Below are 25,245 nucleotides of genomic sequence, written 5' to 3'. Positions count from 1 at the left end.
CTTGATTCTTTTTTCTGTTACATTGATATTTGTGTACATCTTGAAATTCAACTTTTTCTTTTTAAAAATTTATTTTGGCTATTGCAGTTCTTTTGCATTTCCGTACAGATTTTAAAATCGGTTTGTTGATGTCTTTAAAAATCTCATGGTATTTTGACTGGGACTTTGTTGAGTCTATGGATCATTTTGGCAAGAATTCACATTTTAACTATATTGAGTGTTGCAATTTTGATTTATCTAAATCTTTTTTGATTTATTACATCAGTGTTTTGTAATTATCAGCATACACGTTCTGTTACATCTATACTTAGGTGGTTCATGTTTATAAGCGCTATCATAAATGGCATCTTTAAAATAAATGTTTTGGTTTCCAACTGTTTGTCTCCAGTATATAGAAATACAACTGATTTTTATATATTGACATGAAGCTTGTGGCCTTACTGAACACACTTATTAGTTTTGGAGCTTGTCTTACAGATTCATTAGAATTTACTATCTAGAAAATCATGGGACTTCCCTGGTTGCATAGTGGTTAAGAATCCACCTGCCAATGCATGAGACATGAGTTTGAGCCCTGGCCCAGGAAGATCCCACATGCCGCAGAGCAACTAAGCCTGTAAGTCACAAATACTGAGCCCATGTGCCACAACTATTGAAACCCATGTGCCTAGAGCCTGTGCTATGCAACAAGAGAAGCCACCACAATGAGAAGCCTGTGCATCACAAAGAAGAGTAGCCCCCACTCTTTGCAACTAGAGAAGAACCCACACACAGCAATGAAGACCCAAAGCAGCCAATAAATAAATAAATAAAATAAATTTAAAAAATCATATCTTTGGTGCATGGAGACAACTTTCTTTCTTTCTTTCCATACTGTATGTCTCTTCTACTCTTGCCTTATTGCACTGGCAGGGACTTCTAGTGTGATGATAAACAGGACTGGTAAGAATGCACATCTTTGCCTTGTTCCCAGTCTTAGAATGAGAGCATTCAGTCTCTCACCAATGACTATGATGTTAGCCATAAAATTTTCCTGATGCCTTTAATCAGATTAGGGAAATTTCCTTCTATTCTTTCTTTACTAGAGTTTTTATCATGAATCCATATTTAATTTTTTCATGTTTTTTCCACATCTATTATGACAATGATGTGGTTTTACATCTTTAGTCTATCAAGTGATATTTGTGTTGATCCTGCCTTTCATTCCTTGAATAAACCCCACTTAGTTATGATGTATTTAACATTTTTATATGTCACATCTTGATTTTCAAATATTTTATTGAGCATTTTGTTGTGTATGTTTATGGTGAATATTGGTCTGTAGTTTTTTTTTTCCCCTTGTAGTGTCTTTGATATCAGAGCAATGTCTTGCTTTTTGTGTACTAGTCACTTCATTTTTTTGTTTTATTTTTAATTTTTATGTTATATTGGAGTAGAGTTCATTAACGATGTTGTACTTGCAGCAAAGTGATATACATATGCATGTATCTATTATTGTTGAAATTATTTTTCCATTTATATTGTTGAGTTCCCTGTGCTATACAGTAGGTCCTTCTTGGTTATCTGTTTTAAATACAGCATTGTGTACATGTCAATCCCAAATTCCCAATCTATCTCTTCCCCCACCCTGGTAACCATAAATTCATTCTCTGTCTGTGAGTTTGTTCCTGCTTTGTAAGTAAGTTCATTTGTATCATTTTTTTATATTCAGCATATAAGTAATATCATATGATATTTGTCTTTGTCTGATTTACTTCACTTAATATGATAATCCCCAGGCCCATCCATATTACTGCAAATGGCATTATTTCACTCTTTTTAGTGGCTGAGTAATATTCCATTGTGTATATATACAATGGAATATTGTATGTATATATATATATACCACATCTTTTTCTTTTTTTTTTCTTTCCACATTTTCTTTATTCATTCATCTATCAATGGACATTTAGGTTGTTTCCAGGTCTTGTCTACTGTAAACAGCACTGCAATTAACATTGGGGTGTATGTATCCTTTCAAATCAATTTTTTATCTGGATACTGCCCAGGAGTGGGATTCCTGGATCATATGGTAGCTCTAGCTTCAGTTTCTTAAGGAACCTCCATACTACTCTCCATAGCATCTACACCAATTTACATGCCCACCAATGTGAAGGAGGGTTCCCTTTTCTCCATGCTCTCCAGCATTTATTGTTTGTAGACTTTTTGATGTTGGTCATTCTGAGTGGTGTGAGGTGATACCTCATTGTGGTTTTGATTTGCATTTCTCTAATAATTTTCAATGTTGAACATCTTTTCATGTGCCTCTTGACCATCTGTAGGTCTTCTTTGGAGAAATGTCTATTTAGGTCTTGCACCTTTTTTTATTTTTATTTTTTGATATAGAGCTGCCTGAGCTGTTTGTAAATTTTGGAGATTAATCCCTTGTCAGTTGCATCATTTGTAAATATTTTCTTCCATTCTGTGGGTTGTGTTTTCTTTTTGTTTATGGTTTCCTTTGCTGTGCAAAAGCCACTGAGTTTGATTAGGTCCCATTTGTTTATTTTTGTTTTTATTTCCCTTACTATAGGAGATGGATCAAAAAAGATAGTACTGTAATTTATCTCAGAGAGTGTGTTCTGCCTATATTTTTCTCTAACAGTTTTATAGTATCCAGTCTTACATTTAGGTCTTTAATACATTTTGAGTTTATTTTTGTGTATGGTGTTAAAGAATGTTCTAATTTCATTTGTATATGTAGCTGTCCAGTTTTCCCAGCACCATTTATTGAAGAGATCTTCTTTTCTTCTTTATATAGCCTTGCCTCCTTTTTCATAAGTTAATAGACCATAGGTGTGTGCATTTATTTCTGGGCTTTCTATCATGTTCCATTGACCTATATTTCTGTTTTTGTGCCAGAACCAAATTGTTTCTGCTGACCATAGCTTTGTAATATAGTCTGAAGTCGTGGAGCCTGATTCCTCCAGCTAATGTTGATCTCAGAAATTGAATTGGAAAGTTTTCCCTCCTATTAAGATTTTCTGGAAAAGATTATGTTAAGATTGATATCCTCTCTCCTAAATGTTCATCAGAATTTATCAGTGAAATCATCTGGACCTAGAGATTTCTTTGTTGGATGGTTTTTAAATTAGGAACTCAGTTTTCTTAAATAATATAAGACTATTCAAGTTGTCTGTTTTTCTATGGAGTCAACTTTTGTGTTTCATGTCTTTCAGGAATTAAAATATTGCATTAAAGTTAAAATTATGAGTATAAGTTTCTTGCACTGTCTCATTATTCTTCTGATGTGTCTAGAGTATATAGTGTGGTCACATCTATGATCCAGCCAACAGGGCTGGTGCTGAAATGATGAGAACTAAGAAAATGAGAAAGAAAATTTTATTATTAGGGATAATATTGGTAGTAATTACAGGCATACCTCAGAGATACTGTGGGTTCAGTTGCAGACCATGGCAATAAAGGGAATATTGCAGAAAAGCAAGTCACATGAATCTTTTTTTGTTTCCCAGTGTATATGAAAGCTTTGTGTATGATGTATTGTAGTCTATTAAGTGTGTAAGAGCAGTTTGTCTAAAAAATATACAAACCTTAATTTTAAAATACATTTTGCTAAAAAATGCTAGCCAGCATCTAAGCCTTCAAATATGCTCAACACCACTAATTATTAGAGAAATGCAAATCAAAACTACAATGAGGTAGCACCTCACACCAGTCAGAATGGCCATCATCAAAAAAGCTACAAACAATAAATTCTGGAGAGGGTGTGGAGAAAAGGGAACTCTCATGCACTGTAGGTGGGAATGTAAATTGGTACAGCCACTATGAAAAACAGTATGGAGATTCCTTAAAAAACTAAAACTAGAATTACCATATGACCCAGAAATCACACTACTGGGTAGATACCCTGAGAAAAACATATTTAAAAAAGACAAGTGTACCCCGATGTTCACTGCAGCACTATTTACAATAGCCAGGACTTGGAAGCAACCTAAATGTCCTTCAACAGAGGAATGGATAAAGAAGATGTAGTACATATACACAATGGAATATTACTCAGCCATAAAAAGGAATAAAATTGTGTCATTTGTAGAGACATGGATGGACCTAGAGACTGTCATACAGAGTGAAGAAAGTCAAAAAGATGAAAACAAATATCTGTATTGATGCATATATGTGGAATCTGAAAACGTTGGTATCGACGATCTTGTTCACAAAGGAGAAATAGAGACATAGACGTAGAGAACAAATGTATGGATACCAAGGTGGAAGTGGGGAGGGATGAATTGGGAAATTGGGATTGACATATATATATACACTATTGATACTATGTATAAAATAGATAACTAATGAGAACCTACTGTATAGCTCAGAGAACTCTACTCATTGCTCTGTGGTGACCTCAATGAGAACAAAATGCAAAAAAGAGGGGATATATGTGTAACTGTAGCTGATTCACTTTGCTCCACAGTATAAACTAACATAATATTATAAAGCAACTATATTCCAATTAAAATACATTAAAATAAATAAAAATAGAAAAAAATCACTGATTATAGATCACCATAACAAATATAATTACAAAAATGTTTGAAATATTGTGAGAATTGCCAAAATGTGACACAGAGACACTAACTGAGCAAATGCTGTTGGGAAAATGACACCAATAGGCTTCCCTGATGCAGTGTTTCCACAAGCCTTCAATTTGTGACACACACAGTATCTGTGACACACAATAAACTGAAGCATAATAAAATGAGGTATGCCTGTATTTATGCTGCAGTGTTTGCATTACATATGAGAAACAGCTGGTAGTACAATTCTTCACACTTGCTAAATAATAATGGTGATGATGATGGTGATGGTGATGGTGATGATAAAGACATAAGCAAAACTCAAGGGATCATAGCATCTCACATTCACTTCTGATTAAAACTCTCAACAAAGTTGGTACAGAGGGAATATACCTCAACATAATAAAGGCCATATACAGAAAACCCACCACAAACATAATACTTGGTGGTGAAAAACTGAAAACTCTTCCTCTAAGGTCAGGAAGAAAATGAGGATGCCCACTAATGCCAAATTCATTCAGCATAGTATTGGAAATACTAGCTATTGCAATCAGGCAAGATTAAAAAAATAATAATAAAAGGCACCCAAATTGGAAGGGAAGGAATGAAACTGCCACTATTTGCAGGTGACATGATACTACATACAGAAAATCCTATCAGTTCCACAAAAAAATATTAGAACTAATAAATTTTTTGTAGGATACAAAATCAATATACAGAAATCTGTTGCATTTCTATACAGGAATAGCAAACTATTCAAAAGAGAAGTTAAGAAAACAATCCCATTTATAATTGCATCAAAAAGAATAAAATATCTAGGAAAAAATTTAACCAAGGAAGTGAAAATCCTTTTTATTGAAAACTACATGACACTGATAAAAGAAATTGAAGAAGACACAAATAAATGAAAATATATTCCATGCTCATAGATTGGACATATTAATATTGTTAAAATGGGCATATTGTCTAAAGCAATGTACAGATTCAGTACAATCCCTGTCAAAATATCAATGGCAGTTTTTACAGAACTAGAACAAATAATTCTAAAATTTCTATGGAGATACCAAAGAACGCAAATAGCCAAAAGAATCCTGAGAAAGAAGAATGAAGCTGAAAGTATCACACATGCTGATTTCAAACAATACTACAAAGCTACAGAAATTAAAAATGTATTGTAGTGGCACAAAAACATACACACAGATCATTGAAACAGAATAGAGAGTCTGGAAAAAAAAGAGAACACACTTATATGGTCAACTAATTTATGACAAAGGAGCCAAGAATATGTAGTGGGGAAAAGACAATCTCTTCAATACATGGTGCTGGGAAAACTAGACAGCTACATGCAAAAGACAAAAACTGGACCACTTTCTAACACTATATACAAAAATAACCTCAAATGGGTTAAAGACTTAAATTCAAGATCTGAAACCATAAAAACTCCCAGAAGAAAACAGGCAGTATATTCTTTGACATTGGTCTTAGCAATATTTCGGGGGTGGGGTGAGGGATCTGTCTCCTTAAGCAAGGAAAACAAAAGCAAAATAAACAATTGGAACAATGTCAAACTGAAAAGTTTTTGCACAGTGAAGTAAACTATCAACAAAACAAAAAGGCTTCCTACTGTATTTGAGAAGATATTTGCAAGTGATATATCCAATAAAGAGTCTATATCAAAAATATACAAGGAATACATGCAATTCAACATCAAAAAATCCAATTAAAAAATGGACAGAGGACCTGAATAGATATTTTTCTAAAGAAAATATACAGATATATTTTACATCTGAATATACAGATGGCCAACGGACACATGGAAAGATGCTCAGCATTACTGATCATCAGAGAAATACAAAATAAACCACAAGATACCACCTCACACCTGTCAGAATGATGATTACTGGAAAGACAACACACAACAAGTGTTCACAAGGATGTGGAGAAAAGGGAACCCCTATTCACTGTTGGTGGGAATGTAAATTGATACAGCCATTACGGAAAATAGTATGGAAGTTCCACAAAAAATTAGAAATAGATCTACCATATGATACAGAAATTCCACTTCTGAATACCTATCAAAAAAAATGAAGATACTAATTCAAAAAGATATCTGCACCAGCATGTTCAGTGCAGCATTAATTACAATAGCCAAGATATGGAAGCAACCTACGTGTCCATCAACAGGTGAATGGATAAAAATGATGTGGTATAATATACAATGGAATATTACTCAATCATATAAAAGAATGAAGGAGGCTGCTGCATGGGGGGAGCTGGTGGCCACTTCTGCTGCCCATGGCCCCGAGTGCCCCACTGGCCAGGCCAGCCACCTGCAGCCGGCATGCGCCCTCCTCCACCACCGCCACTCTGAGCCCATGCCTGGCTGTGAGGGTCCTTTTCCATGCGGGCAGCGCGGGCCCTGGGAGGGGCACCTGCAGCCAGCCATGCAGCACCCACTAGGGGATTGGCTTTGCCTTGTCCAGGCAGTGTGTGATGGATCTGAGCTGGAACCAGAGAGTCTCCTTCTTCAGGTGGTGGGCCAGGTCCGTGGAGCACTGCTTCTTTTGTGAGGACATCATCTCTTTCCCTTTGCAAGATTACAGTGGGATCATGGCAGGGCTGGGCTCCAATCCCTGGTGGAAGAAAACCATTTACTTGACCAGGGGAGCTTTGCTGGCTGCAGCTGTGTATCTGCCCCATGAACACCTGGTCATTAGGAAACAGCAAGAGATTGACTCCAAAGATGCTATTATTTCACATCAGTTTGCAAGACCTAACAATGGTGTCCCCAGTTTATCTCCTTTCTGTTTGAAAATGGAAACTTATTTAAGGATGGCTGATTTACCCTATCAGAACTCTTTTGGTGGGAAACTTTCTGCTCAAGGTAAAATGCCTTGGATTAAGTATAATCATGAAAAAGTTTCTGGGACAGAATTCATAATTGACTTTCTGGAAGAGAAACTTGGAGTGAATTTAAAAAAAAAACCTTGGTCCTCATGAAAGAGCCATCTCCAGGGCAATGACCAGGATGGTGGAAGAGCATTTCTACTGGACCTTAGCTTATTGCCAGTGGCTGGACAATCTCAATGAGACCCAGAAGATGCTCTCTTAGTGGTGGCAGTCCCTTCAGTAACCGGCTGGGGTGGACTGTGTGCCACATAACAAAAGGAATCATGAAACATGAGATGCATGGCCACGGCATTGATGCTTCTCAGAGGAAAAGATTTACATGCTGATGGAGAAGGACATGTGGTCTTTTAGCAGGGCTTCTGGGTGACAAGAAGTACATCACAGGCCAAAGCTTTCCACTCTTGATGCCACCATCTGTGGACATTTGGCACAGGCAATGTGGACCTTGCCAGGGATGAGACCTGAGTGAATGATACAAGGCCGAAGGGGTTCTAATGTCACACAGTAATGAAGGAGGCAGCTCTCCTGGAAGAAAGGTGAAGAAACAGGCTGTAGAGAGGATGACCACAAAAGAAATGGAGACATAAATATATCGTGTAGATCCTGTAGATATGGTAACTTGATTCTGACTTCCTGGGAATGGATTTGATTGAGGCAAACAGGTTTGTCCCCAGAGCCTGCTGTGAAGTGACCACAATTCATTTTTGATATTCCCTGCCCCCAATGGTCCCCTTTGCTGCTGCCTCCACGTCTTTATCAAATCCTTGGTTACTAGTAATACCTGGTGAGGTGTTTCATAACTGCTTCCCTAAGGTAGAAAATAAGTGAAAGTTTTGCATGCATCTGCCTGGAAGGAGCAATGATGTTGGTTTTGAGCTTCTGGCTTCTGAGCACATACAGAAAGTCTCCAAGTTGGGGGCAGTCAGAATGGACTCCCTACCTAGTATGAGTTGAACTGTTTTGATCTGAGCAGACTGAAAGTGGTGACCTGGAACCAATACAAATCTGCTGGTTTACAGACTCCATGAAGTAGGGGGATTTGCCTTATGTTTTGTAGGGAATGTGTTCATTTAAGCAGGACAGCAATCAAGTTTTGAAGAATTGTAGTGGGAAAGTGTGTGTAGTGTTATAGGAGGTAACAGGTGAGGACAATAATGCCAATAAATAAACAGAAAAAATCCTGAAGGAAATTCCACCCAAATCTTAATTGTGATTCCCTTGGCTTGGTGCTATTGTAGGTGCTTTTGTTTTCTTCTTTATGTACATATATATGTATTATGTATATTTATGCCATTTCTATATGCAGACTTCTCATTTTCCTCAAGAAACTTAAAATACTTTTAAGTTTTTAGCTCATTTTTAAGTGAAAAGAATGTCAAAACTTCAGGAACATTATAGGAGGGCACCAGAGCTACCTCCTTGGCTTGATCACATGTACATGAAGCTGACACTAAAGAGTTAGTGCTTTTTAAACTTTAAGTATATTCCTGTGTTTCAGGGGAGAGGTAACAGAGGGGTAGAGAAGAGTCCATTGCTCTGTGTCCAAATGCCCACCATAACAAATTTGCAGTAGAGGGTGAAGCCTGAAAACAGCTCCTGAAGTTTTGTTCCTTTAGAAGATGCTGGGATGCAGAACAGATTTAATGACATTCTTTTTTTTTTTTGCAGACACAGCTCCAGAAATTGGAAGAATCTTCTTTTAAAAATACACGTCAAGTTGATGCTCTCATCTATCCTAAAACATCCCTCTCCCTCAAAACTTGCAGAAGCTCTCACTGTGATCTGATCCCATTTCTGCCTCATCATTATAGAGCTGAGTCTCCCCATAGTTGACAAAATCAAATCACTTTGCTATTACTTCCTGAGCCTACAGTCCATCATCTCAAGACACTTTCCACAGTCTCAAGCACTTTAGTCATCAGAAATCTGTGAGCCTGGGCCAGGGGACAAGCAACAACATGCATTGTTCATTGTGGGAAAGAGGTGGAATGAAGAGGACCAGTGGGATGAAAATGTGTGGAGGCATGATAAAAGTACTGGGAAAAGAGCCAGGAATATGCAGCAACTGATTAAAAAACATGAAGACTTCTGTGTGCTGAAGCATAAGCACCAGTGGATTTGCACCAATACTTCAATCTAAGAGATGGCTTGGTCCAGATGGACCATTATTCAGATGAAAAATCTAAGACTCAAAAATGAAAACACAATTGCTCAGTGTACAGAACTGGGGACTGGAACCAGAATTCCTGATCCAGAAATTATAGATCCTATAGGAGATAAGAAAGAAGAGTAAAAAATCAAAATGAAAAATGTAATTTCCTGACTTAATACACAGTTGACACCAAACACCAGCATTTACACAAAGAACCTATTATACACACTAAATTATCTCACATGACAACAATGAAATAAATACCAAAAAAGTCACTAGTTAAATGCTAGAAGTGAACTATATACAGAAACAAGATTATTCATTGCTGTCATACTTTGTGTGCTTGCTTTTCCTCCTTTGTGGCTCATTGGGAAGGACCCAACAAGAGTCACATTTTTGGAAGAATATTTGTTATCACACCGTCATTTCTGCCTCTTGCTGTTTTAATCCCCTCAAACGTCAATGAGTTGTCAATTATTTCATAAATTTTTTATTAACATTTCCAGGCCATAAATGGTCTGGGGTGTTTCTTCTGTAACTTCTGTAAGTCATAAACTCAATAAATGTATTGAAAAGACATAAACTGTACATAATAAGTACAGTATAAGGCAATATACATGTGCCATACAGACAGTAGAGAAAATGACTTCTTTACTGTGTAAGGGGAAAAATAACAAGCAAAATTCAAAGGAAGAACCAGTATTATATAGCCAGGTCAAGGATGTCAGGAATAGGATGGCATGTGATAATATACACATATGAAACATGAAATATGAAGAATGAAATAAGAATTATTAAATAAAAATATGAAATATGTAATATGAAACAAAATATGAAATATGTGACATGAAGTATAAATCATGAAATTTGAAATATGAAATAAACAAATGAAATATGAAATATGAGGCAAGAAATATGAAATATGAAGTCTGAAATATGAAATACACATACGAAATATGAAATATGAAGTACACATATGAAATATGAAATATGAAGTCTGAAATATGAAATACACATACGAAATATGAAATATGAAGTACACATATGAAATATGAAATATGAAGTACACACACGAAATATGTAATATGAAAGATGAAGTATGAAATATGAAATAAGAAGCATGAAATATGAAATATGGAATATGGAACATGAAGTATATATTATGAAATATGAAATATGAAATACAAATATGAAATATGACATAAAGTATGAAATATGAGGTATGAAATATAATATATGAAGTATGAAATGTGAAATATGAAATACACACATGAACTGTGAAATATGAAGTATGAAGTGGAAATGGGAAATACACATTTGAAATATAAAATATGAAATATGAAAAAAGAAATACAGATAGAAAATTTGAAATATGAATTATGAAATATGAAAAAACATGAAATATGAATTATGCAATATGAGGTATGAAATGACAAATGTGAAATACACACATGAAGTATGAAATATGAAGTATGAAATATTAAATACACATGAAATATGAAATCTGAAGTACAAACTATGAAGTATGATGTATAAAATATGAAATATGATATACACATATGAAATACACATATGAAATATGAATTATGAATTAAGAAATATGAAATATGATGTAGGTAATATGGAATATGAAACATTAATTATGAAATATGAAATATACACATGAAATATGAAGTACGAATTATGAAGTATGAAATGTGAAATATGAAATACACACATGAACAATGAAAAATGAAGTGTGAAATATGAAATGAGAAAAAAAGAAATATGAATTATGAAATATGGAAAAAGAAACACAGATATATAATGTGAAATATGAAGTATAAAATGTGAAATATGAAATACACATATGAAATTGATTATAAAGAATGACGTATGAAGTAAGAAATACACACGTAAAGTGTGAAGTACTAAAAATACATATAGGAAATATGAAATATGAAAAACACACATAAGTATGATAAAAGATACAAGAAATATGAAATATGAAATACACAAATAAAATATGAAATATGCAATATGAATAATGGGATATTAAGAATAAATTATGAAATATGAAATATACAATTATGAAAAATGAATTATGAAGTGTGAAATATGAAGTACAAACTATGCAGTATGCAATATGAAATATGAAATAAGGAAAACAAAGTATGAAATATGGATTGTGAAAAATGAAATATGCACATGAAATATGAAATATGAAGTCAGAAATATTAAATATGGAATATGAAGAATGAAATATGAAATATGCATATAAAATATGAAATATTAAAATGAAGTATGAAATATTAAAATGAAGTATTAAATATCAAAAATGAAGTATGAAGCATGTAGCATGAAATATGAAATATGTATATGAAATATGATATATTGAATATTAAGACTGAAATATGGAATATGAAGTATGAAATATGGAATATGAAATATGAAATGCACATATGAAATATGAAATATTAAATATGAAGTATGATATATTAGCTATGAAATATTAAATATGGATTATGTAGTATGAAATATGGAATATGAAATATGAAGTACGCATACAAAGTATGAAATATTCAATGTAAAGTATGAAACATTAATTATGGAATGTGCAGTATGAAATACACATATGAGATATTAAATATTAAATATGGCATTTGAAGTACAAAACATGGAATATGAAATATGAAATAAGCATATGAAATATGAAATATTAATTATGAAGTAAGAAACATAAATATAAAGTATGAAATATTAAATATGGAATATGAAGTATAAAATATGGAATATTAAATGTGAAATATTAAATATGAAGCATGATGTATTAAATATGAGGTATGAAATATTAAATGCAGAATATGAAATATGCATATGAAGTATGAAATATTAAATATGAAGTATGAAATATGAAGTATGAAATATTAAATATGGAATATGAAGTATGAACTATGGACTATGAAATGTATCTTGTTAATAATACTGTAAGCCAAGCTGTCCCGCTGCGCTTGTTCTTCCACCCCAAAAGTTCAACCACCTGTTCAATGCCTACACTGACTTCCCTAGTTAACTTCAAACATGGGGCAGTCTCCTTCCAACACAAATTGTTGTTCTTATTTTTAAGTTCCATGGCCCATGCTCATCTCAAGGTTGTGGATGATTAAGACTCCTCTTAACATCATATCAAGCATTCGCATTATTTATTGTTGTGTCAAAAGACACTCCAAGCCTTGTGACATCAAACAACATTTATTACTACTACTGCTGCTGCTGCTATGATTATCATCCTCACTATTATAATCTCCTACAGTTCGGGAGGTTGGCAGGCTCAGTTAGGCAGTTCTTTAACACAGTTATAGTAAGAGGAGGGCAGAAGCTGGAGATTAAAGCCCTCCTCACTCAGATGTCTGGTGATTGATGCCGGGGCTAAAAACACCTACATGTAGTCTCTTCACATGGGCTGGACTTCCCTGCAACAAGAGATCTAAAAGAGGAAGAACCAGGCTGAACATTTATCAACTTTTATGACTTAGGCCTTGGAAGCCCAGAGTATCATTTCCCTGCATTCTGCTAAGCAAAGCAGTTGCAAACCCCACCCAGGATCAGGGAAGGAGGACAAAGATTCTGGCTCTTAATGGTGGGCTGTGAGGTCACATTGCAAAAAGAACATGTGGATGGGAGAGATCGTCATGGGCGTCTTTTGAAAATACACGCTTCCATAGCTGTAACAATTCACATCCCTTAACATGTAAAATGCCCTGTGCTCGGGTCCCGATATCTCACTCCATTATGTCATCAGCTCGACTTCTGGGACCTTTTCATCTAAACCAGGTCCAAACACCAGGGAGGCCACAATAGTATGTTTCCTCTTCTATGGCATCTCCACTAAAGACCTGGAACCAGAGTGACACATTATCTGCCCCCTTACACACCCAACATACAATGGTGGGAGAAGCCCAAGATAACTGCTATACACACTACTGTTCAAAAAAGGGAAAACAGGATGCATCCAGAAGTAATGGATCAGAGCAATTTCTCAGCTACGTGTACAAATGATCTGACATGCAAAAATCTGCATTCATTTCTGTAAGTTTTCTCCTCATTCTAACCCCAAATTATTAGCCCTTGGCCCTTGGGACTGCTAAATGGAACAGAGATGAGCCCCTGGAGAGGGCGAAGGAAGAAGTTCAGTGTTGTCTTGGCTCCCATGGGGGGCATTAGGCTCCATGTGGTCATGGAGCTCTATCAGCCCACTGACAGATGACCACACAGCACCAGTCTTATGTCTTCTCTAAATAAGCTGGAACATAGAAGTGGCTTTGATCCAGGTTTCGTGCCAAATGGGGAGCACATGAATCTAAGGCTGTCAGCAGCCATCCCATGCACTCCAAGGGGGGAACCGTCTGCAGCAGAAAGCCAGAGGCAGTGGGGAGCAGAGCCGAGGACATGAGTGAGCAGAGCCCTGGCGATGCCATTAGAGCCAGACCTCGACCACAGGACCTTCAACCAATAATAAACTCTCCACTTTGCTTAAGATATGTTGGGTTAGGTTTTTATCACTTACATCTGAAACTATCCCAATACACACCCATTTTCTCCCCAAGTTCTTTGTTTTGGAGCTAAGGCCTGACCTCCTGTGGGCCTGTTTCATCCTTCTCTAAGAAGGGGGCCCCCTGAAGTGTATATGTCCATCCTCTAATTGTGGGGCATTCCCACAAGGGGAGGAAAACCTGCTCTCTCCTTCCTGGATCCTTCAGTTTTTCCAAACTCTGGAAGTAACTGGAAGGTCACCACAGCTTACACATGACAGCTGTCCCTGCTCAAACTCAAGCCTGCCCTGCCACCAACATTGACCATGACAGTGAACAATTCCCCCAAGTGTACACACACTACAGAGGAAAGTGATAGGATGGTCTCACAAGACAGCTGCATGATCAGTGCAGACCACCCAGGATGCTGCCCCAGCCAGGACCAGCCACTCTCCCAGGACTCTGCCTGTTAGCTCCTCTTCTAATATGACTCAGAAGCTGCTAGTGTCAACATGTAAGCAGGAAATGGCTCTTTAATCACTGAAAATCCCTCCTGATTGTAAAGATTACATCAACATCTGGCCTTGGCTACTGAGTTGTTGTGCTTCGGGCCAAACAAATTTTTGGTGACAAATTTGGAAGCCACTAGCAGGGGGTCTAAAGGGATCTTTGCCTGAGGGTTGTGGCCCCCTGGGGGCACTGAGAGCCCTGTGTGAACACCGGTGTCACTGGGTCCCTTGGTTCCAGCCCCAGCCCCAGATTCCCTCTAAGCTCAGCCAACTGAGCTTGATTTGGTTTTGCAGTCAAAAAGTGTTTGTGGGGTTTCAGGAGGAAGACGCCTTTGGGTGAGTCACTTGGTTACAGAAAGACACCTGGCTCTAGACTTTTCCACAATCCTGAGCCCTGCAGGCAGGGTTTTGGTGATAATAGGCAAGATCTCAGCTACTGAATTTCTCTGAGCCTGGTGCCCCTGCATGGACACACTATACTTTAGACTCCAGAGAAAAATGGCCTAAAAATGGATCCTTCTGTTACAAATACAACTTTCCAACTAGATTTAATCTGCACAGGAAGAAAAATGGGATGACATACTTGATCTGCAGACCCTAGTGATATCACATCAGAATAGACCTGTGCCAAGGAAGTGTAAAGATATGAACCAACAAGAAAAACAAAGAAACCTGTCTAGCTTAATCCTACTGGAAAGGGTTACACATCTCACACTCAGACACTATTCAAGGCCCTGCATTGCCACACACAGGCATGCCAATCACATGCACACCCCCTCTTGGTCACATGTAGCCCCCCTCTTCATCACGTGCACACTCCCTTCCAAAATACCTGAGATAATATATGTGAGCCGTTAGCAATCCTGAGCCACAGCCTGCACTTGCAACTTGGTCAGATTACAAACATTCTAGGCCTGTGTAGCACCCAGGCCTTCATAACAGGGGTCTGAGAAAGACTGCTGGGGTGGTGGAGGAGGAGGGGAAATGTGCTGGATGCAGCAGAAAAGTCTGGGTTGTGAGCCATGTGCGGCCATGCCCTTTGATGACCCCAGACTCTATGACTCTCCCATTCTGCACTTTCACCCCAGAGCAGGCTGTGCATGAGGCTGGACCCAGGGGAGGGGCATGATATCTTCTTTCAGACCCTAACTATGTGTCATTCATTTGCATGGGCACTCCAGTGGGCCACAGGCTACAGCAAGGCTGGGATTCACTAAGGCCACACCACTTGCCAGCCTGTAGCTGTAGCTCCGTCCCTTACCTTCTACCCAAGAAAGCCATTGTCCACTTCAGCTGATTAGCTACTGTCATTAACAAGCCACCTGTGGCTCAGTTCCCAATAGTTTCAGGTGCCCAATATGGCAGACGTCAGCATTTGAGAGGCTGACTCAGCCGGCGAATGGCACAGGCCTATGTCACCTATTTATTCTGTCAAGACCTTGTCTCTGGTGCTGCCTGCAGAGGCTCTTCAACCTCACTTCTCTGGTAGGTCCTCAGTCTTCAAGCAGGAACCTGAAAACCAGTGAATCCTCATCTATTGCAAAGCCAGTTTCCAGACAATATCCAGAGGATTCTCCAATGCCCCATGAGGTGGGGTTAACATCCCAAACCTCTTAAGACATATTCTGTTTTTCTTTTTGAGCACCTACAATGTACCAGACACTCTCCTCTAGTGACCAGAACAAAGGTCCTCATGCTCAGGGAGCTTACATTCTAGTGGAGAAAGATAGACATCAAAAAGTAAGCCTGGAGATGGGAAAAAGATGGCGGTGAAGTAGAGAGACATGGAGTGCATCCCTCTCCACAGATGCATTGGGAATGCACGGAAGGACGCAGTCATTCCCACAGAGAACCAGCTGAACACCAGCAGACGGCCTCGGACACCAGAAAGGACTGCGGGGAACCTGACATAGCCGGTAGGGAGGCATCTACGAGGGCTCAAAGAGGGTGAAGCGGCGGAGCTGTGGCAGACGGGAGGGAGTGAGAAACATACGAAGGGTCCGCAGCGCAGCTCAGCGTTCCCGGACCGAGACATCGATCCGCGGCTGAACGGAGGGTCCGGGAGTGGGAGCGTGGGAACCGGAGAGCTGGTTCAGGGGGAGAAACATTGTTGCCGGTAGGGTGACGAACCGAGAGGACAGGAGGGAGGAGGTCCACGGAGAGGAGTGCCGGTCCCTGAGAGCTGCCCGGCCATGATGGCGGCTGGAGGCTGCAGGCTCCCGGGCGCGGGGGAGGAGCCGCGCACATAGCCTCTCCCTCTCTTTCGGTGCCTCTGCATCAGGCAGCGGAGAGACACCCTGCGGGGCCACCTAAGGGCACTCAGGGATAACAAGCACCCTCAGGCGCTCGGGCGGGGCTAGATTAAAACTCCTTGCAACGCCAGCAGCAGGGAGGCTGCCGAGAGGAAAAAAAAAAAAAACCAGCATCAAAAAGAAAAAACCCCAAGAGAGGCCCAACTCTAAGACTTTCTGTTTACGCCTGAGCCACCAGCGCCCTCTGCAACAGGCACTTCCAAGCCTGACTGAAGCAACAGTGCGCCACTGCTCACTCCCTCCCAGGAGAAGGAGCCACTATTGTACCCTCTCCCTCCCCACACACCGAGGCTTACAGACGAACAATAAAGGAACCTCTGCTGGTCACAGAATAACGCAAAAAAAACCCCCAAGGCAAGGAGAAGGACACTTACAGCTAAGACGCTAAGGAAACAGAAATAGTAGTATCAATACCTATTGAACTGGTCCATTCTGGGATCAGTTCTGGATTTTTTTTTTTTTTCCTTTCTCTCTCTTTTTTTTTTTTTTTGATTTATTAAATACGATCTTAGCCCTAAGGGATCTACAAGTTTTACAACATAATTTTTTAAGGATATTTTTTACTCTTTTTTTTTTTTTTTTTTTGCCTTTTTAAATACTTCTATATCTAGCTAAGTTTTTGGTAGTACAGACAAAATATCTTTCATACTTACCTTTCATCCCTTTCTTTTATACACTTCTATTCCTTTCTTTTTCTTTGCATATTTCCAACCACATTACGCTCTTCTGTTCCCCTTTCTTCCAGCCATTTTAAGTGTATTTTATCTTAACATACTTATAAGCAACACTATCGGTCTGCTCAGACTCCTTGCTCTATTCTCCAGATGATGCACTGCATTGGTATTAATATTAGGCTTTTGTCTTTATCTTAGTTCTTAGTACAGTTGTCTAATTACATTCTGAGAATCTCCATTCTCTCTGGTGGTACTCCAGCTCATTTCTATATTTGATCCTAGCTTACAAAATCTCCCTGGATTGATGTTTGTATGTGTAGGGTGTTATTTGTTGTTTGTTTGCTTTTGCTTTTGTCTCTGATTTGTTCTGTTTCAGTTGTCAATTTCTGCTGGGTTTCTCTCTGAATATCTGATAGCACACTGGGGTTCTGTCAGGTCTTTCTAGAGCCTTATGTCCTAACAGATTCAATAATTGTGTGTCTTATACATGTATGTGTTTCCTAGACTGAATATTCATCTAATCCAATACTTGGACATTAGTCTGAGGCTTGGACAGTCTTCTATAAACACCTCTATCACCAGGACAAGCAACCCCAAAAGTTAGGACAACCATGAGGAAACAAAGAAACACCATGCAGGCAAAGGAGCAGGAAAAAAACCCACAAGACCAAATAAATGAGGAGGAAATAGGAAAAATGCCTGAAAAAGAATTTAGAGTAATGATAGTAAAAATGATACAAAATCTCGATAACAAATTAGAGAAAGTACAAGAAACAGTTCATAAGAACTCAGAAAAATAAACAGCAATGGATAACAAAATAACTGAAATTAAAAATACTCTAGATGCTCTAACCAGCAGAATGACTGAGGCAGAAGAACGAATAAGTGAGTTGGAAGATAGAATGGGAGAAATAAACGCCACAGAGCAGGAAAAAGATAAAAAAATAAAAAGACTAGAAGACAGCCTCAGAGACCTCAGTGATAACCTTAAACGTACCAACATTCGAATTATAGGCATCCCAGAAGAAGAAGAAAACAAGAAAGGGTCTGTGAAAATATTTGAAGAGGTTCTAGTGGAAAACTTCCCCAACATGGGAAAGGAAATAATTAACCAAGTCCAAGAAGCACAGAGAGTCCCATACAGAATAAACCCAAGGAGAAATACACCAAGACACATATTAATCAAACTAACGACAATTAAACACAAAGAAAAAATATTAAAAGCAGCAAGAGAAAAGCAACAAACAACCTATAAGGGAAAACCCATCAGGATAACAGCTGACCTTTCTACAGAAACTCTGCAGGCCAGAAGGGAATGGCAGGATATACTGAAAGTCCTGAAAGAGAGAAACCTACAGCCAAGAATACTCTACCCAGCAAGAATCTCATTCAGATTTGAGGGAGAAATCAAAAGCTTTCCAGACAAGCAAAAGTTAAGAGAATTCAGCACGACCAAACCAGCCTTACAACAAGTGCTAAAGGAACTTCTCTAAGCAGGAAACACAAGAAAAGGAAAACACCTACAAATACAAATCCAAAACAATTAAGAAAATGGTAATTGGAACACACATGTCAATAATCACTTTAAATGTAAATGGATTAAATGCTCCAACCAAAAGACACAGACTGGCTGAATGGATACAAAAACAAGACCCTTCTATATGCTGCCTACAAGAAACCCACTTCAGACCAAGGGATACATATAGACTGAAAGTGAAGGGATGGAAAAAGATATTCCATGCAAATGGAAGTCAAAAGAAAGCTGGAGTAGCAATACTCATATCAGACAAATTAGACTTGAAAGTAAAGACTATTAAAAGAGACAAGGAAGGACACTACATAATGATCAAGGGATCCATCCAAGAAGAACATATCACAATGGTAAATATCTATGCCCCCAATATAGGAGCACCTCAATACATAAGGCAAATGCTAACAGCTATAAAAGGGGACATCGACAGTAACACAATTATAGTGGGAGACTTGAACACCCCACTTACATCAATGGACAGATCATCCAAACAGAAAATAAATAAAGACACAAAAGCTTTAAATGACACATTAGACCATCTCGACTTAATTGATATTTATAGGACATTCCATCCAAAAACGACAGACTACACTTTCTTCTCAAGTGCACACGGAACATTTTCCAGGATAGATCACATCTTGGGTCACAAATCAAACCTCGGCAAATTCAAGAAAATTGAAATCATATCAAGCATCTTCTCAGACCACAACGCCATGAGACTAGATATCAATTACAGGAAAAAAACTGCAAAAAATACAAACACATGGAGGCTAAACAATTCACTCTTAAACAACCAAGGAATCACTACAGAAATCAAAGAGGAAATCAAAAAGTATCTAGAAACAAATGACAACGAAAACACAACAACCCAAAACCTATGGGACGCAGCAAAAGCAGTTCTAAGAGGGAAGTTTATAGCAATACAGTCCTACCTTAAGAAACAAGAAAATGATCGAATAAACAACCTAACCTTACACCTCAAACAACTAGAGAAAGAAGAACAAAGAAACCCCAAAGTGAGCAGAAGGAAAGAAATCGTAAAGATCAGAGCAGAAATAAATGAAAAAGAAAGGAAAGAAACCATAAGAAAAATAAATAAAACTAAAAGCTGGTTCTTTGAGAAGATTAACAAAATTGATAAACCATTAGCCAGACTCATCAAGAAAAAAAGGGAGAAGATGCAAATCAACAGAATTAGAAATGAAAAAGGAGAAGTCACAACGGACACCTCAGAAATACAAAACATCATGAGAGACTACTACAAGCAACTATATGCCAATCAATTGGATAACCTGGAAGAAATGGATACATTCTTAGAAAAATACAATCTTCCAAGACTGAACCCGGAAGAAATAGAAACCATGAACAGAGCAATCACAAGTACAGAAATTGAGGCAGTGATTAAAAATCTCCCAACACACAAAAGCCCAGGACCAGATGGATTCACAGGCGAATTCTATCAAACTTTTCGAGAAGAGTTAACATCTATCCTTCTCAAACTCTTCCAAAATATTACAGAAGGCGGAGCACTCCCAAACTCATTCTATGAGGCTACCATCACCCTGATACCAAAACCAGGCAAAGATGTCACAAAAAAAGAAAACTACAGACCAATATCACTGATGAATATAGATGCAAAAATCCTCAACAAAATACTAGCGAACAGACTGCAACAGCACATTAAAAAAATCATACACCACGATCAAGTGGGGTTTATCCCTGGGATGCAAGGATTCTTCAATATACACAAATCAATCAACGTGATACATCATATCAACAACTTGAAGGATAAAAACCATATGATCATTTCAATAGATGCAGAAAAAGCTTTTGACAAAGTTCAACATCCATTTATGATAAAAGCTCTCCAGAAAATGGGCATAGAAGGAAATTACCTCAACATCATAAAAGCCATATATGACAAACCAAAAGCCAACATTGTTCTCAATGGAGAAAAACTGGAAGAATTCCCTCTAAGAACAGGAACAAGACAAGGGTGTCCACTCTCACCACTGTTATTCAACATAGTTTTGGAAGTGTTAGCCACAGCAATCAGAGAAGAAAAAGAAATTAAAGGAATCCAAATTGGAAAAGAAGAAGTAAAATTATCACTCTTTGCAGATGACATGATACTATATATAGAAAACCCTAAAGACTCTACCAGAAAACTGCTAGCACTCATTGATGAGTTTAGTAAAGTAGCAGGATACAAAATTAATGCACAGAAATCTCTTGCATTCCTATACACTAACAACGGAAGAGCAGAAAGAGAAATTAAGGAAACTCTCCCATTCACCACTGCAACCAAAAGAATAAAATACCTAGGAATAAACCTGCCTAAGGAGGCAAAAGATCTGTATGCAGAAAACTTTAAGACATTGATGAAAGAAATCAAAGATGACATAAACAGATGGAGGGACATACCATGTTCCTGGATTGGAAGAATCAACATCGTGAAAATGACTGTACTACCCAAAGCAATTTACAGATTTAATGCAATCCCGATCAGATTACCAATGGCATTTTTCACAGAACTAGAGCAAGAAATCTTACGATTTGTATGGAAACGCAAAAGACCCCGAATAGCCAAAGCAATCTTGAGAAGGAAAAATGGAGTTGGTGGAATCAGGCTTCCTGACTTCAAACTATACTACAAGGCCATAGTGATCAAGACAGTATGGTACTGGCACAAAAATAGAAAGGAAGACCAATGGAATAGAATAGAGAACTCAGAAGTAAGCCCAAACACATATGGGCACCTTATCTTTGACAAAGGAGGCACGAGTATACAATGGAAAAAAGACAGCCTCTTCAATAAGTGGTGCTGGGACAATTGGACAGCAACATGTAAAAGAATGAAATTAGAACACTTCCTAACACCATACACAAAAATAAACTCCAAATGGATTAAAGACCTACATGTAAGGCCAGACACTATAAAACTCCTAGAGGAAAACATAGGCAGAACACTCTTTGACATACATCAAAGCAACATCCTTTTTGACCCACCTCCTAGAATCATGGAAATAAAATCAAGAATAAATGAGTGGGACCTCATGAAACTTAAAAGCTTTTGCACAGCAAAAGAAACCATAAACAAGACTAAAAGGCAACCCTCAGAATGGGAAAAAATAATTGCCTATGAAACAACGGACAAAGGATTAACCTCCAAAATATACAAGCAGCTCATGCAGCTTCATACCAAAAAAGCAAATAACCCAATCCACAAATGGGCAGAAGACCTAAATAGACATTTCTCCAAAGAAGACATACAGATGGCCAACAAACACATGAAAAGATGCTCAACATCACTCATCATCAGAGAAATGCAAGTCAAAGCCACAATGAGGTATCACCTCACACCAATCAGAATGGCCATCATCACAAAGTCTGGAAACAACAAATGTTGGAGAGGGTGTGGAGAAAAGGGAACTCTCCTGCACTGCTGGTGGGAATGTAAGTTGGTACAGCCACTATGGAAAACAATTTGGAGGTTCCTTAAAAAACTACAAATAGAACTACCATATGATCCAGTAATCCCACTCCTGGGCATATACCCAAAGAAAACCATAATCCCAAAAGAAACTTGTACCATAATGTTTATTGCAGCACTCTTTACAATAGGCAGGACATGGAAGCAACCTAAATGCCCATCAACAAATGAATGGATACAGAAGATGTGGCATATATATACAATGGAATATTACTCAGCTATAAAAAGGGATGAGATGGAGCTATATGTAATGAGGTGGATAGAACTACAATCTGTCATACAGAGTGAAGTAAGTCAGAAAGAGAAAGACAAATATTGTATGCTAACTCACATATACGGAATCTAAAAATGGTACTGATGAACTCAGTGACAAGAACAGGGAAGCAGATACAGAGAATGGACTGGAGAACTCGAGGTATGGGAGGGGGCGGGGAGTGAAGGGGAAACTGAGAAGAAGCGAGAGAGTAGCACAGACATATATATACTACCAACTGTAAAATAGTCAGTGGGAAGTTGTTGTATAACAAAGGGAGTCCAACTCGAGGATGGAAGATGCCTTAGAGGACTGGGGCAGGGAGGGTGGGGGGGAATCGAGGGGGGGGCGTCAAGGAAGGGAGGGAATATGGGGATATGTGTATAAAAACAGTTGATTGAACCTGGTGTACCCCCCAAAAAAATAAAAAAAAAAAAAAAAAAAAAAAAAATAATAAAAAAAAAAATTTCTGACCAGGATTTTGGTCCTACCACATGAAAAAAAAAAAAAAAAAAAAGTAAGCCTAATCAATATGTACATTAAAACATACATTATAAGGTAATAAGTACTATGGAAAAAAGACAAAAGGGACAGGTAAGAGGGTTTGGTTTGCAGAATTGAACAGGGTGGTCGCATTTTGCTTTGTTTGTGCAAGTACTTGAATAAAGTGAAGAGGGTTAGCCAAGTGGACAGAGAGGGAACAGTGTTCCAGGCAAAGGGAACAGTGTTCCAGGCAAAGGGAACAGCCAGAGTGAAGGCCCTGAGGCAGAAGATGCATAGAACCTTTGAGGAGCAGGCAGGGCCTCTGTGACTGGGACAGAATGAGCCAGGGGGAGGTCAGTGGAGAGGAGACTGAAGGGGAACAAATTGTTCCAACCAGAGAGAAGGAGTTTCACCCACGTTCTGAGAGGGAGGATATTGCATACGTCAGGCGGGACACAGGCTGCTGGCTTAGAGCCCCAGGTGTTTCCTCTGCCGATTCCAGATGCACAGGCCTCCTGCTCCTGGGAGCCCTCCTCCTGCCTTCATCCCCAACCCTCGGCCAGCAGACCCAGAACCTGGCCACCACACAACAGAATAGGCTCCTTTCTCTGGCCCCCCACAGAAACCATTCCAGCTCCCTCCTGGCCCTGGCCCTGTGGTTGGCCAGAGGGCTGGCTGCTGTGAAGAATGAAATTATGAACTTGACATGTTGATATCCTTCCCTTCAACCCAGGCTTAGAAGCCTCAGATTACAGGTCCAAGCTCCTGGGATCTCCAATCCAAAGCTGGTGCCCACGAGGCAGGAGTCAGTCAGGCCTGGGAAGTGGACTTCTCACCTCCCAAGCAGCCAGGACCCAGCAGCTATCTGGCCGAGCTTTGCATGGCCAATCAGACAGCAGGCTAAGCTGAAACTGGAGCAGTGGGGGAAGCACAGAACAAGAGAGGAGGCTCCTAGAAAGATCCTGGTAGGAGAAGGATGGAGGGGAGGGGGAAGAAATTGATGGAAAGATGATCATTGCGACGAAACTGGGAAGTTCGGGAGCACCTAAGAATTGACCTTCAGGATGTTTGTTCCCACATCTATAAAATGGGGCTCACCCTTGTGACACAGGGTCATAGAGAAGATGAGAGGGGATGAGGCATGCATACCAGCATGTGACAAGCTAGTGCTCCATGCATATGGGATGGAATCAGGACTGGAAGCCACTGTTTAAGGTATCTTTACCCAGAGAATTCACTGCCTCTGTTGATGCCAGTAAGGCCAAACTCCCAAATCAGCCACCATGGCTTGCCAAAGGGACAAGCTCAGGTCTACACCAGCTGCCCACAGAGTTCTCACCCACTCCATGGTAGGCAGAGGTGGGAGACCCCAGTTCCATCTGTAGCCTCAATCCGTGATCCTGGGCAAGTCATCTCACCTTTCTAAGCCCCTATTCCTGATACATTGAATGGGGGAAATGGGACCAGACAATTTCTGAGAGGCCTCTCAGCTCTGACATTTTAAGATGCAGTGATTCGATTAGCCTTCTAGCTGTACTTCTTAAATAAAACATAAAACTATTTGTAATCAATTAAATGTGAAACAGTTACTAGATTATTAAGTACAAGAATGGACACAAAAAATAATAGAACTAATCACTGTCAAGTGATATTTTGGATCTTTAATCCCTTTGATTCAGTTCTCAGTCCAATGACACACACACTTTGGCCACATTAAAACCCCTTTATTGAAAACGAAGGCTCCAGCTGGCCCAGCCAGCCAGCGATGTGCCCTCTCACCAGCCAGCTAAACCCTGACCCCATTCTGCCTCCAACAAATGGGCTGCAGCTGTCAGATGCCTGAGAC

The 25,245-nt window shown here is 38.8% G+C and overlaps 1 pseudogene; it reads left to right on the top strand.

Annotated features, from left to right (window-relative positions):
• Positions 1-7,037: 7,037 nt before the first annotated feature.
• Positions 7,038-7,989, top strand: LOC130844484 (failed axon connections homolog; annotated as a pseudogene).
• The last annotated feature ends 17,256 nt before the right edge of the window (positions 7,990-25,245 follow it).

Source organism: Hippopotamus amphibius, chromosome 2 (genome assembly GCF_030028045.1).
Source record: "Hippopotamus amphibius kiboko isolate mHipAmp2 chromosome 2, mHipAmp2.hap2, whole genome shotgun sequence".
NCBI lineage: Eukaryota > Metazoa > Chordata > Mammalia > Artiodactyla > Hippopotamidae > Hippopotamus > Hippopotamus amphibius.
This window is presented reverse-complemented; position numbering and strand designations above follow the sequence as displayed.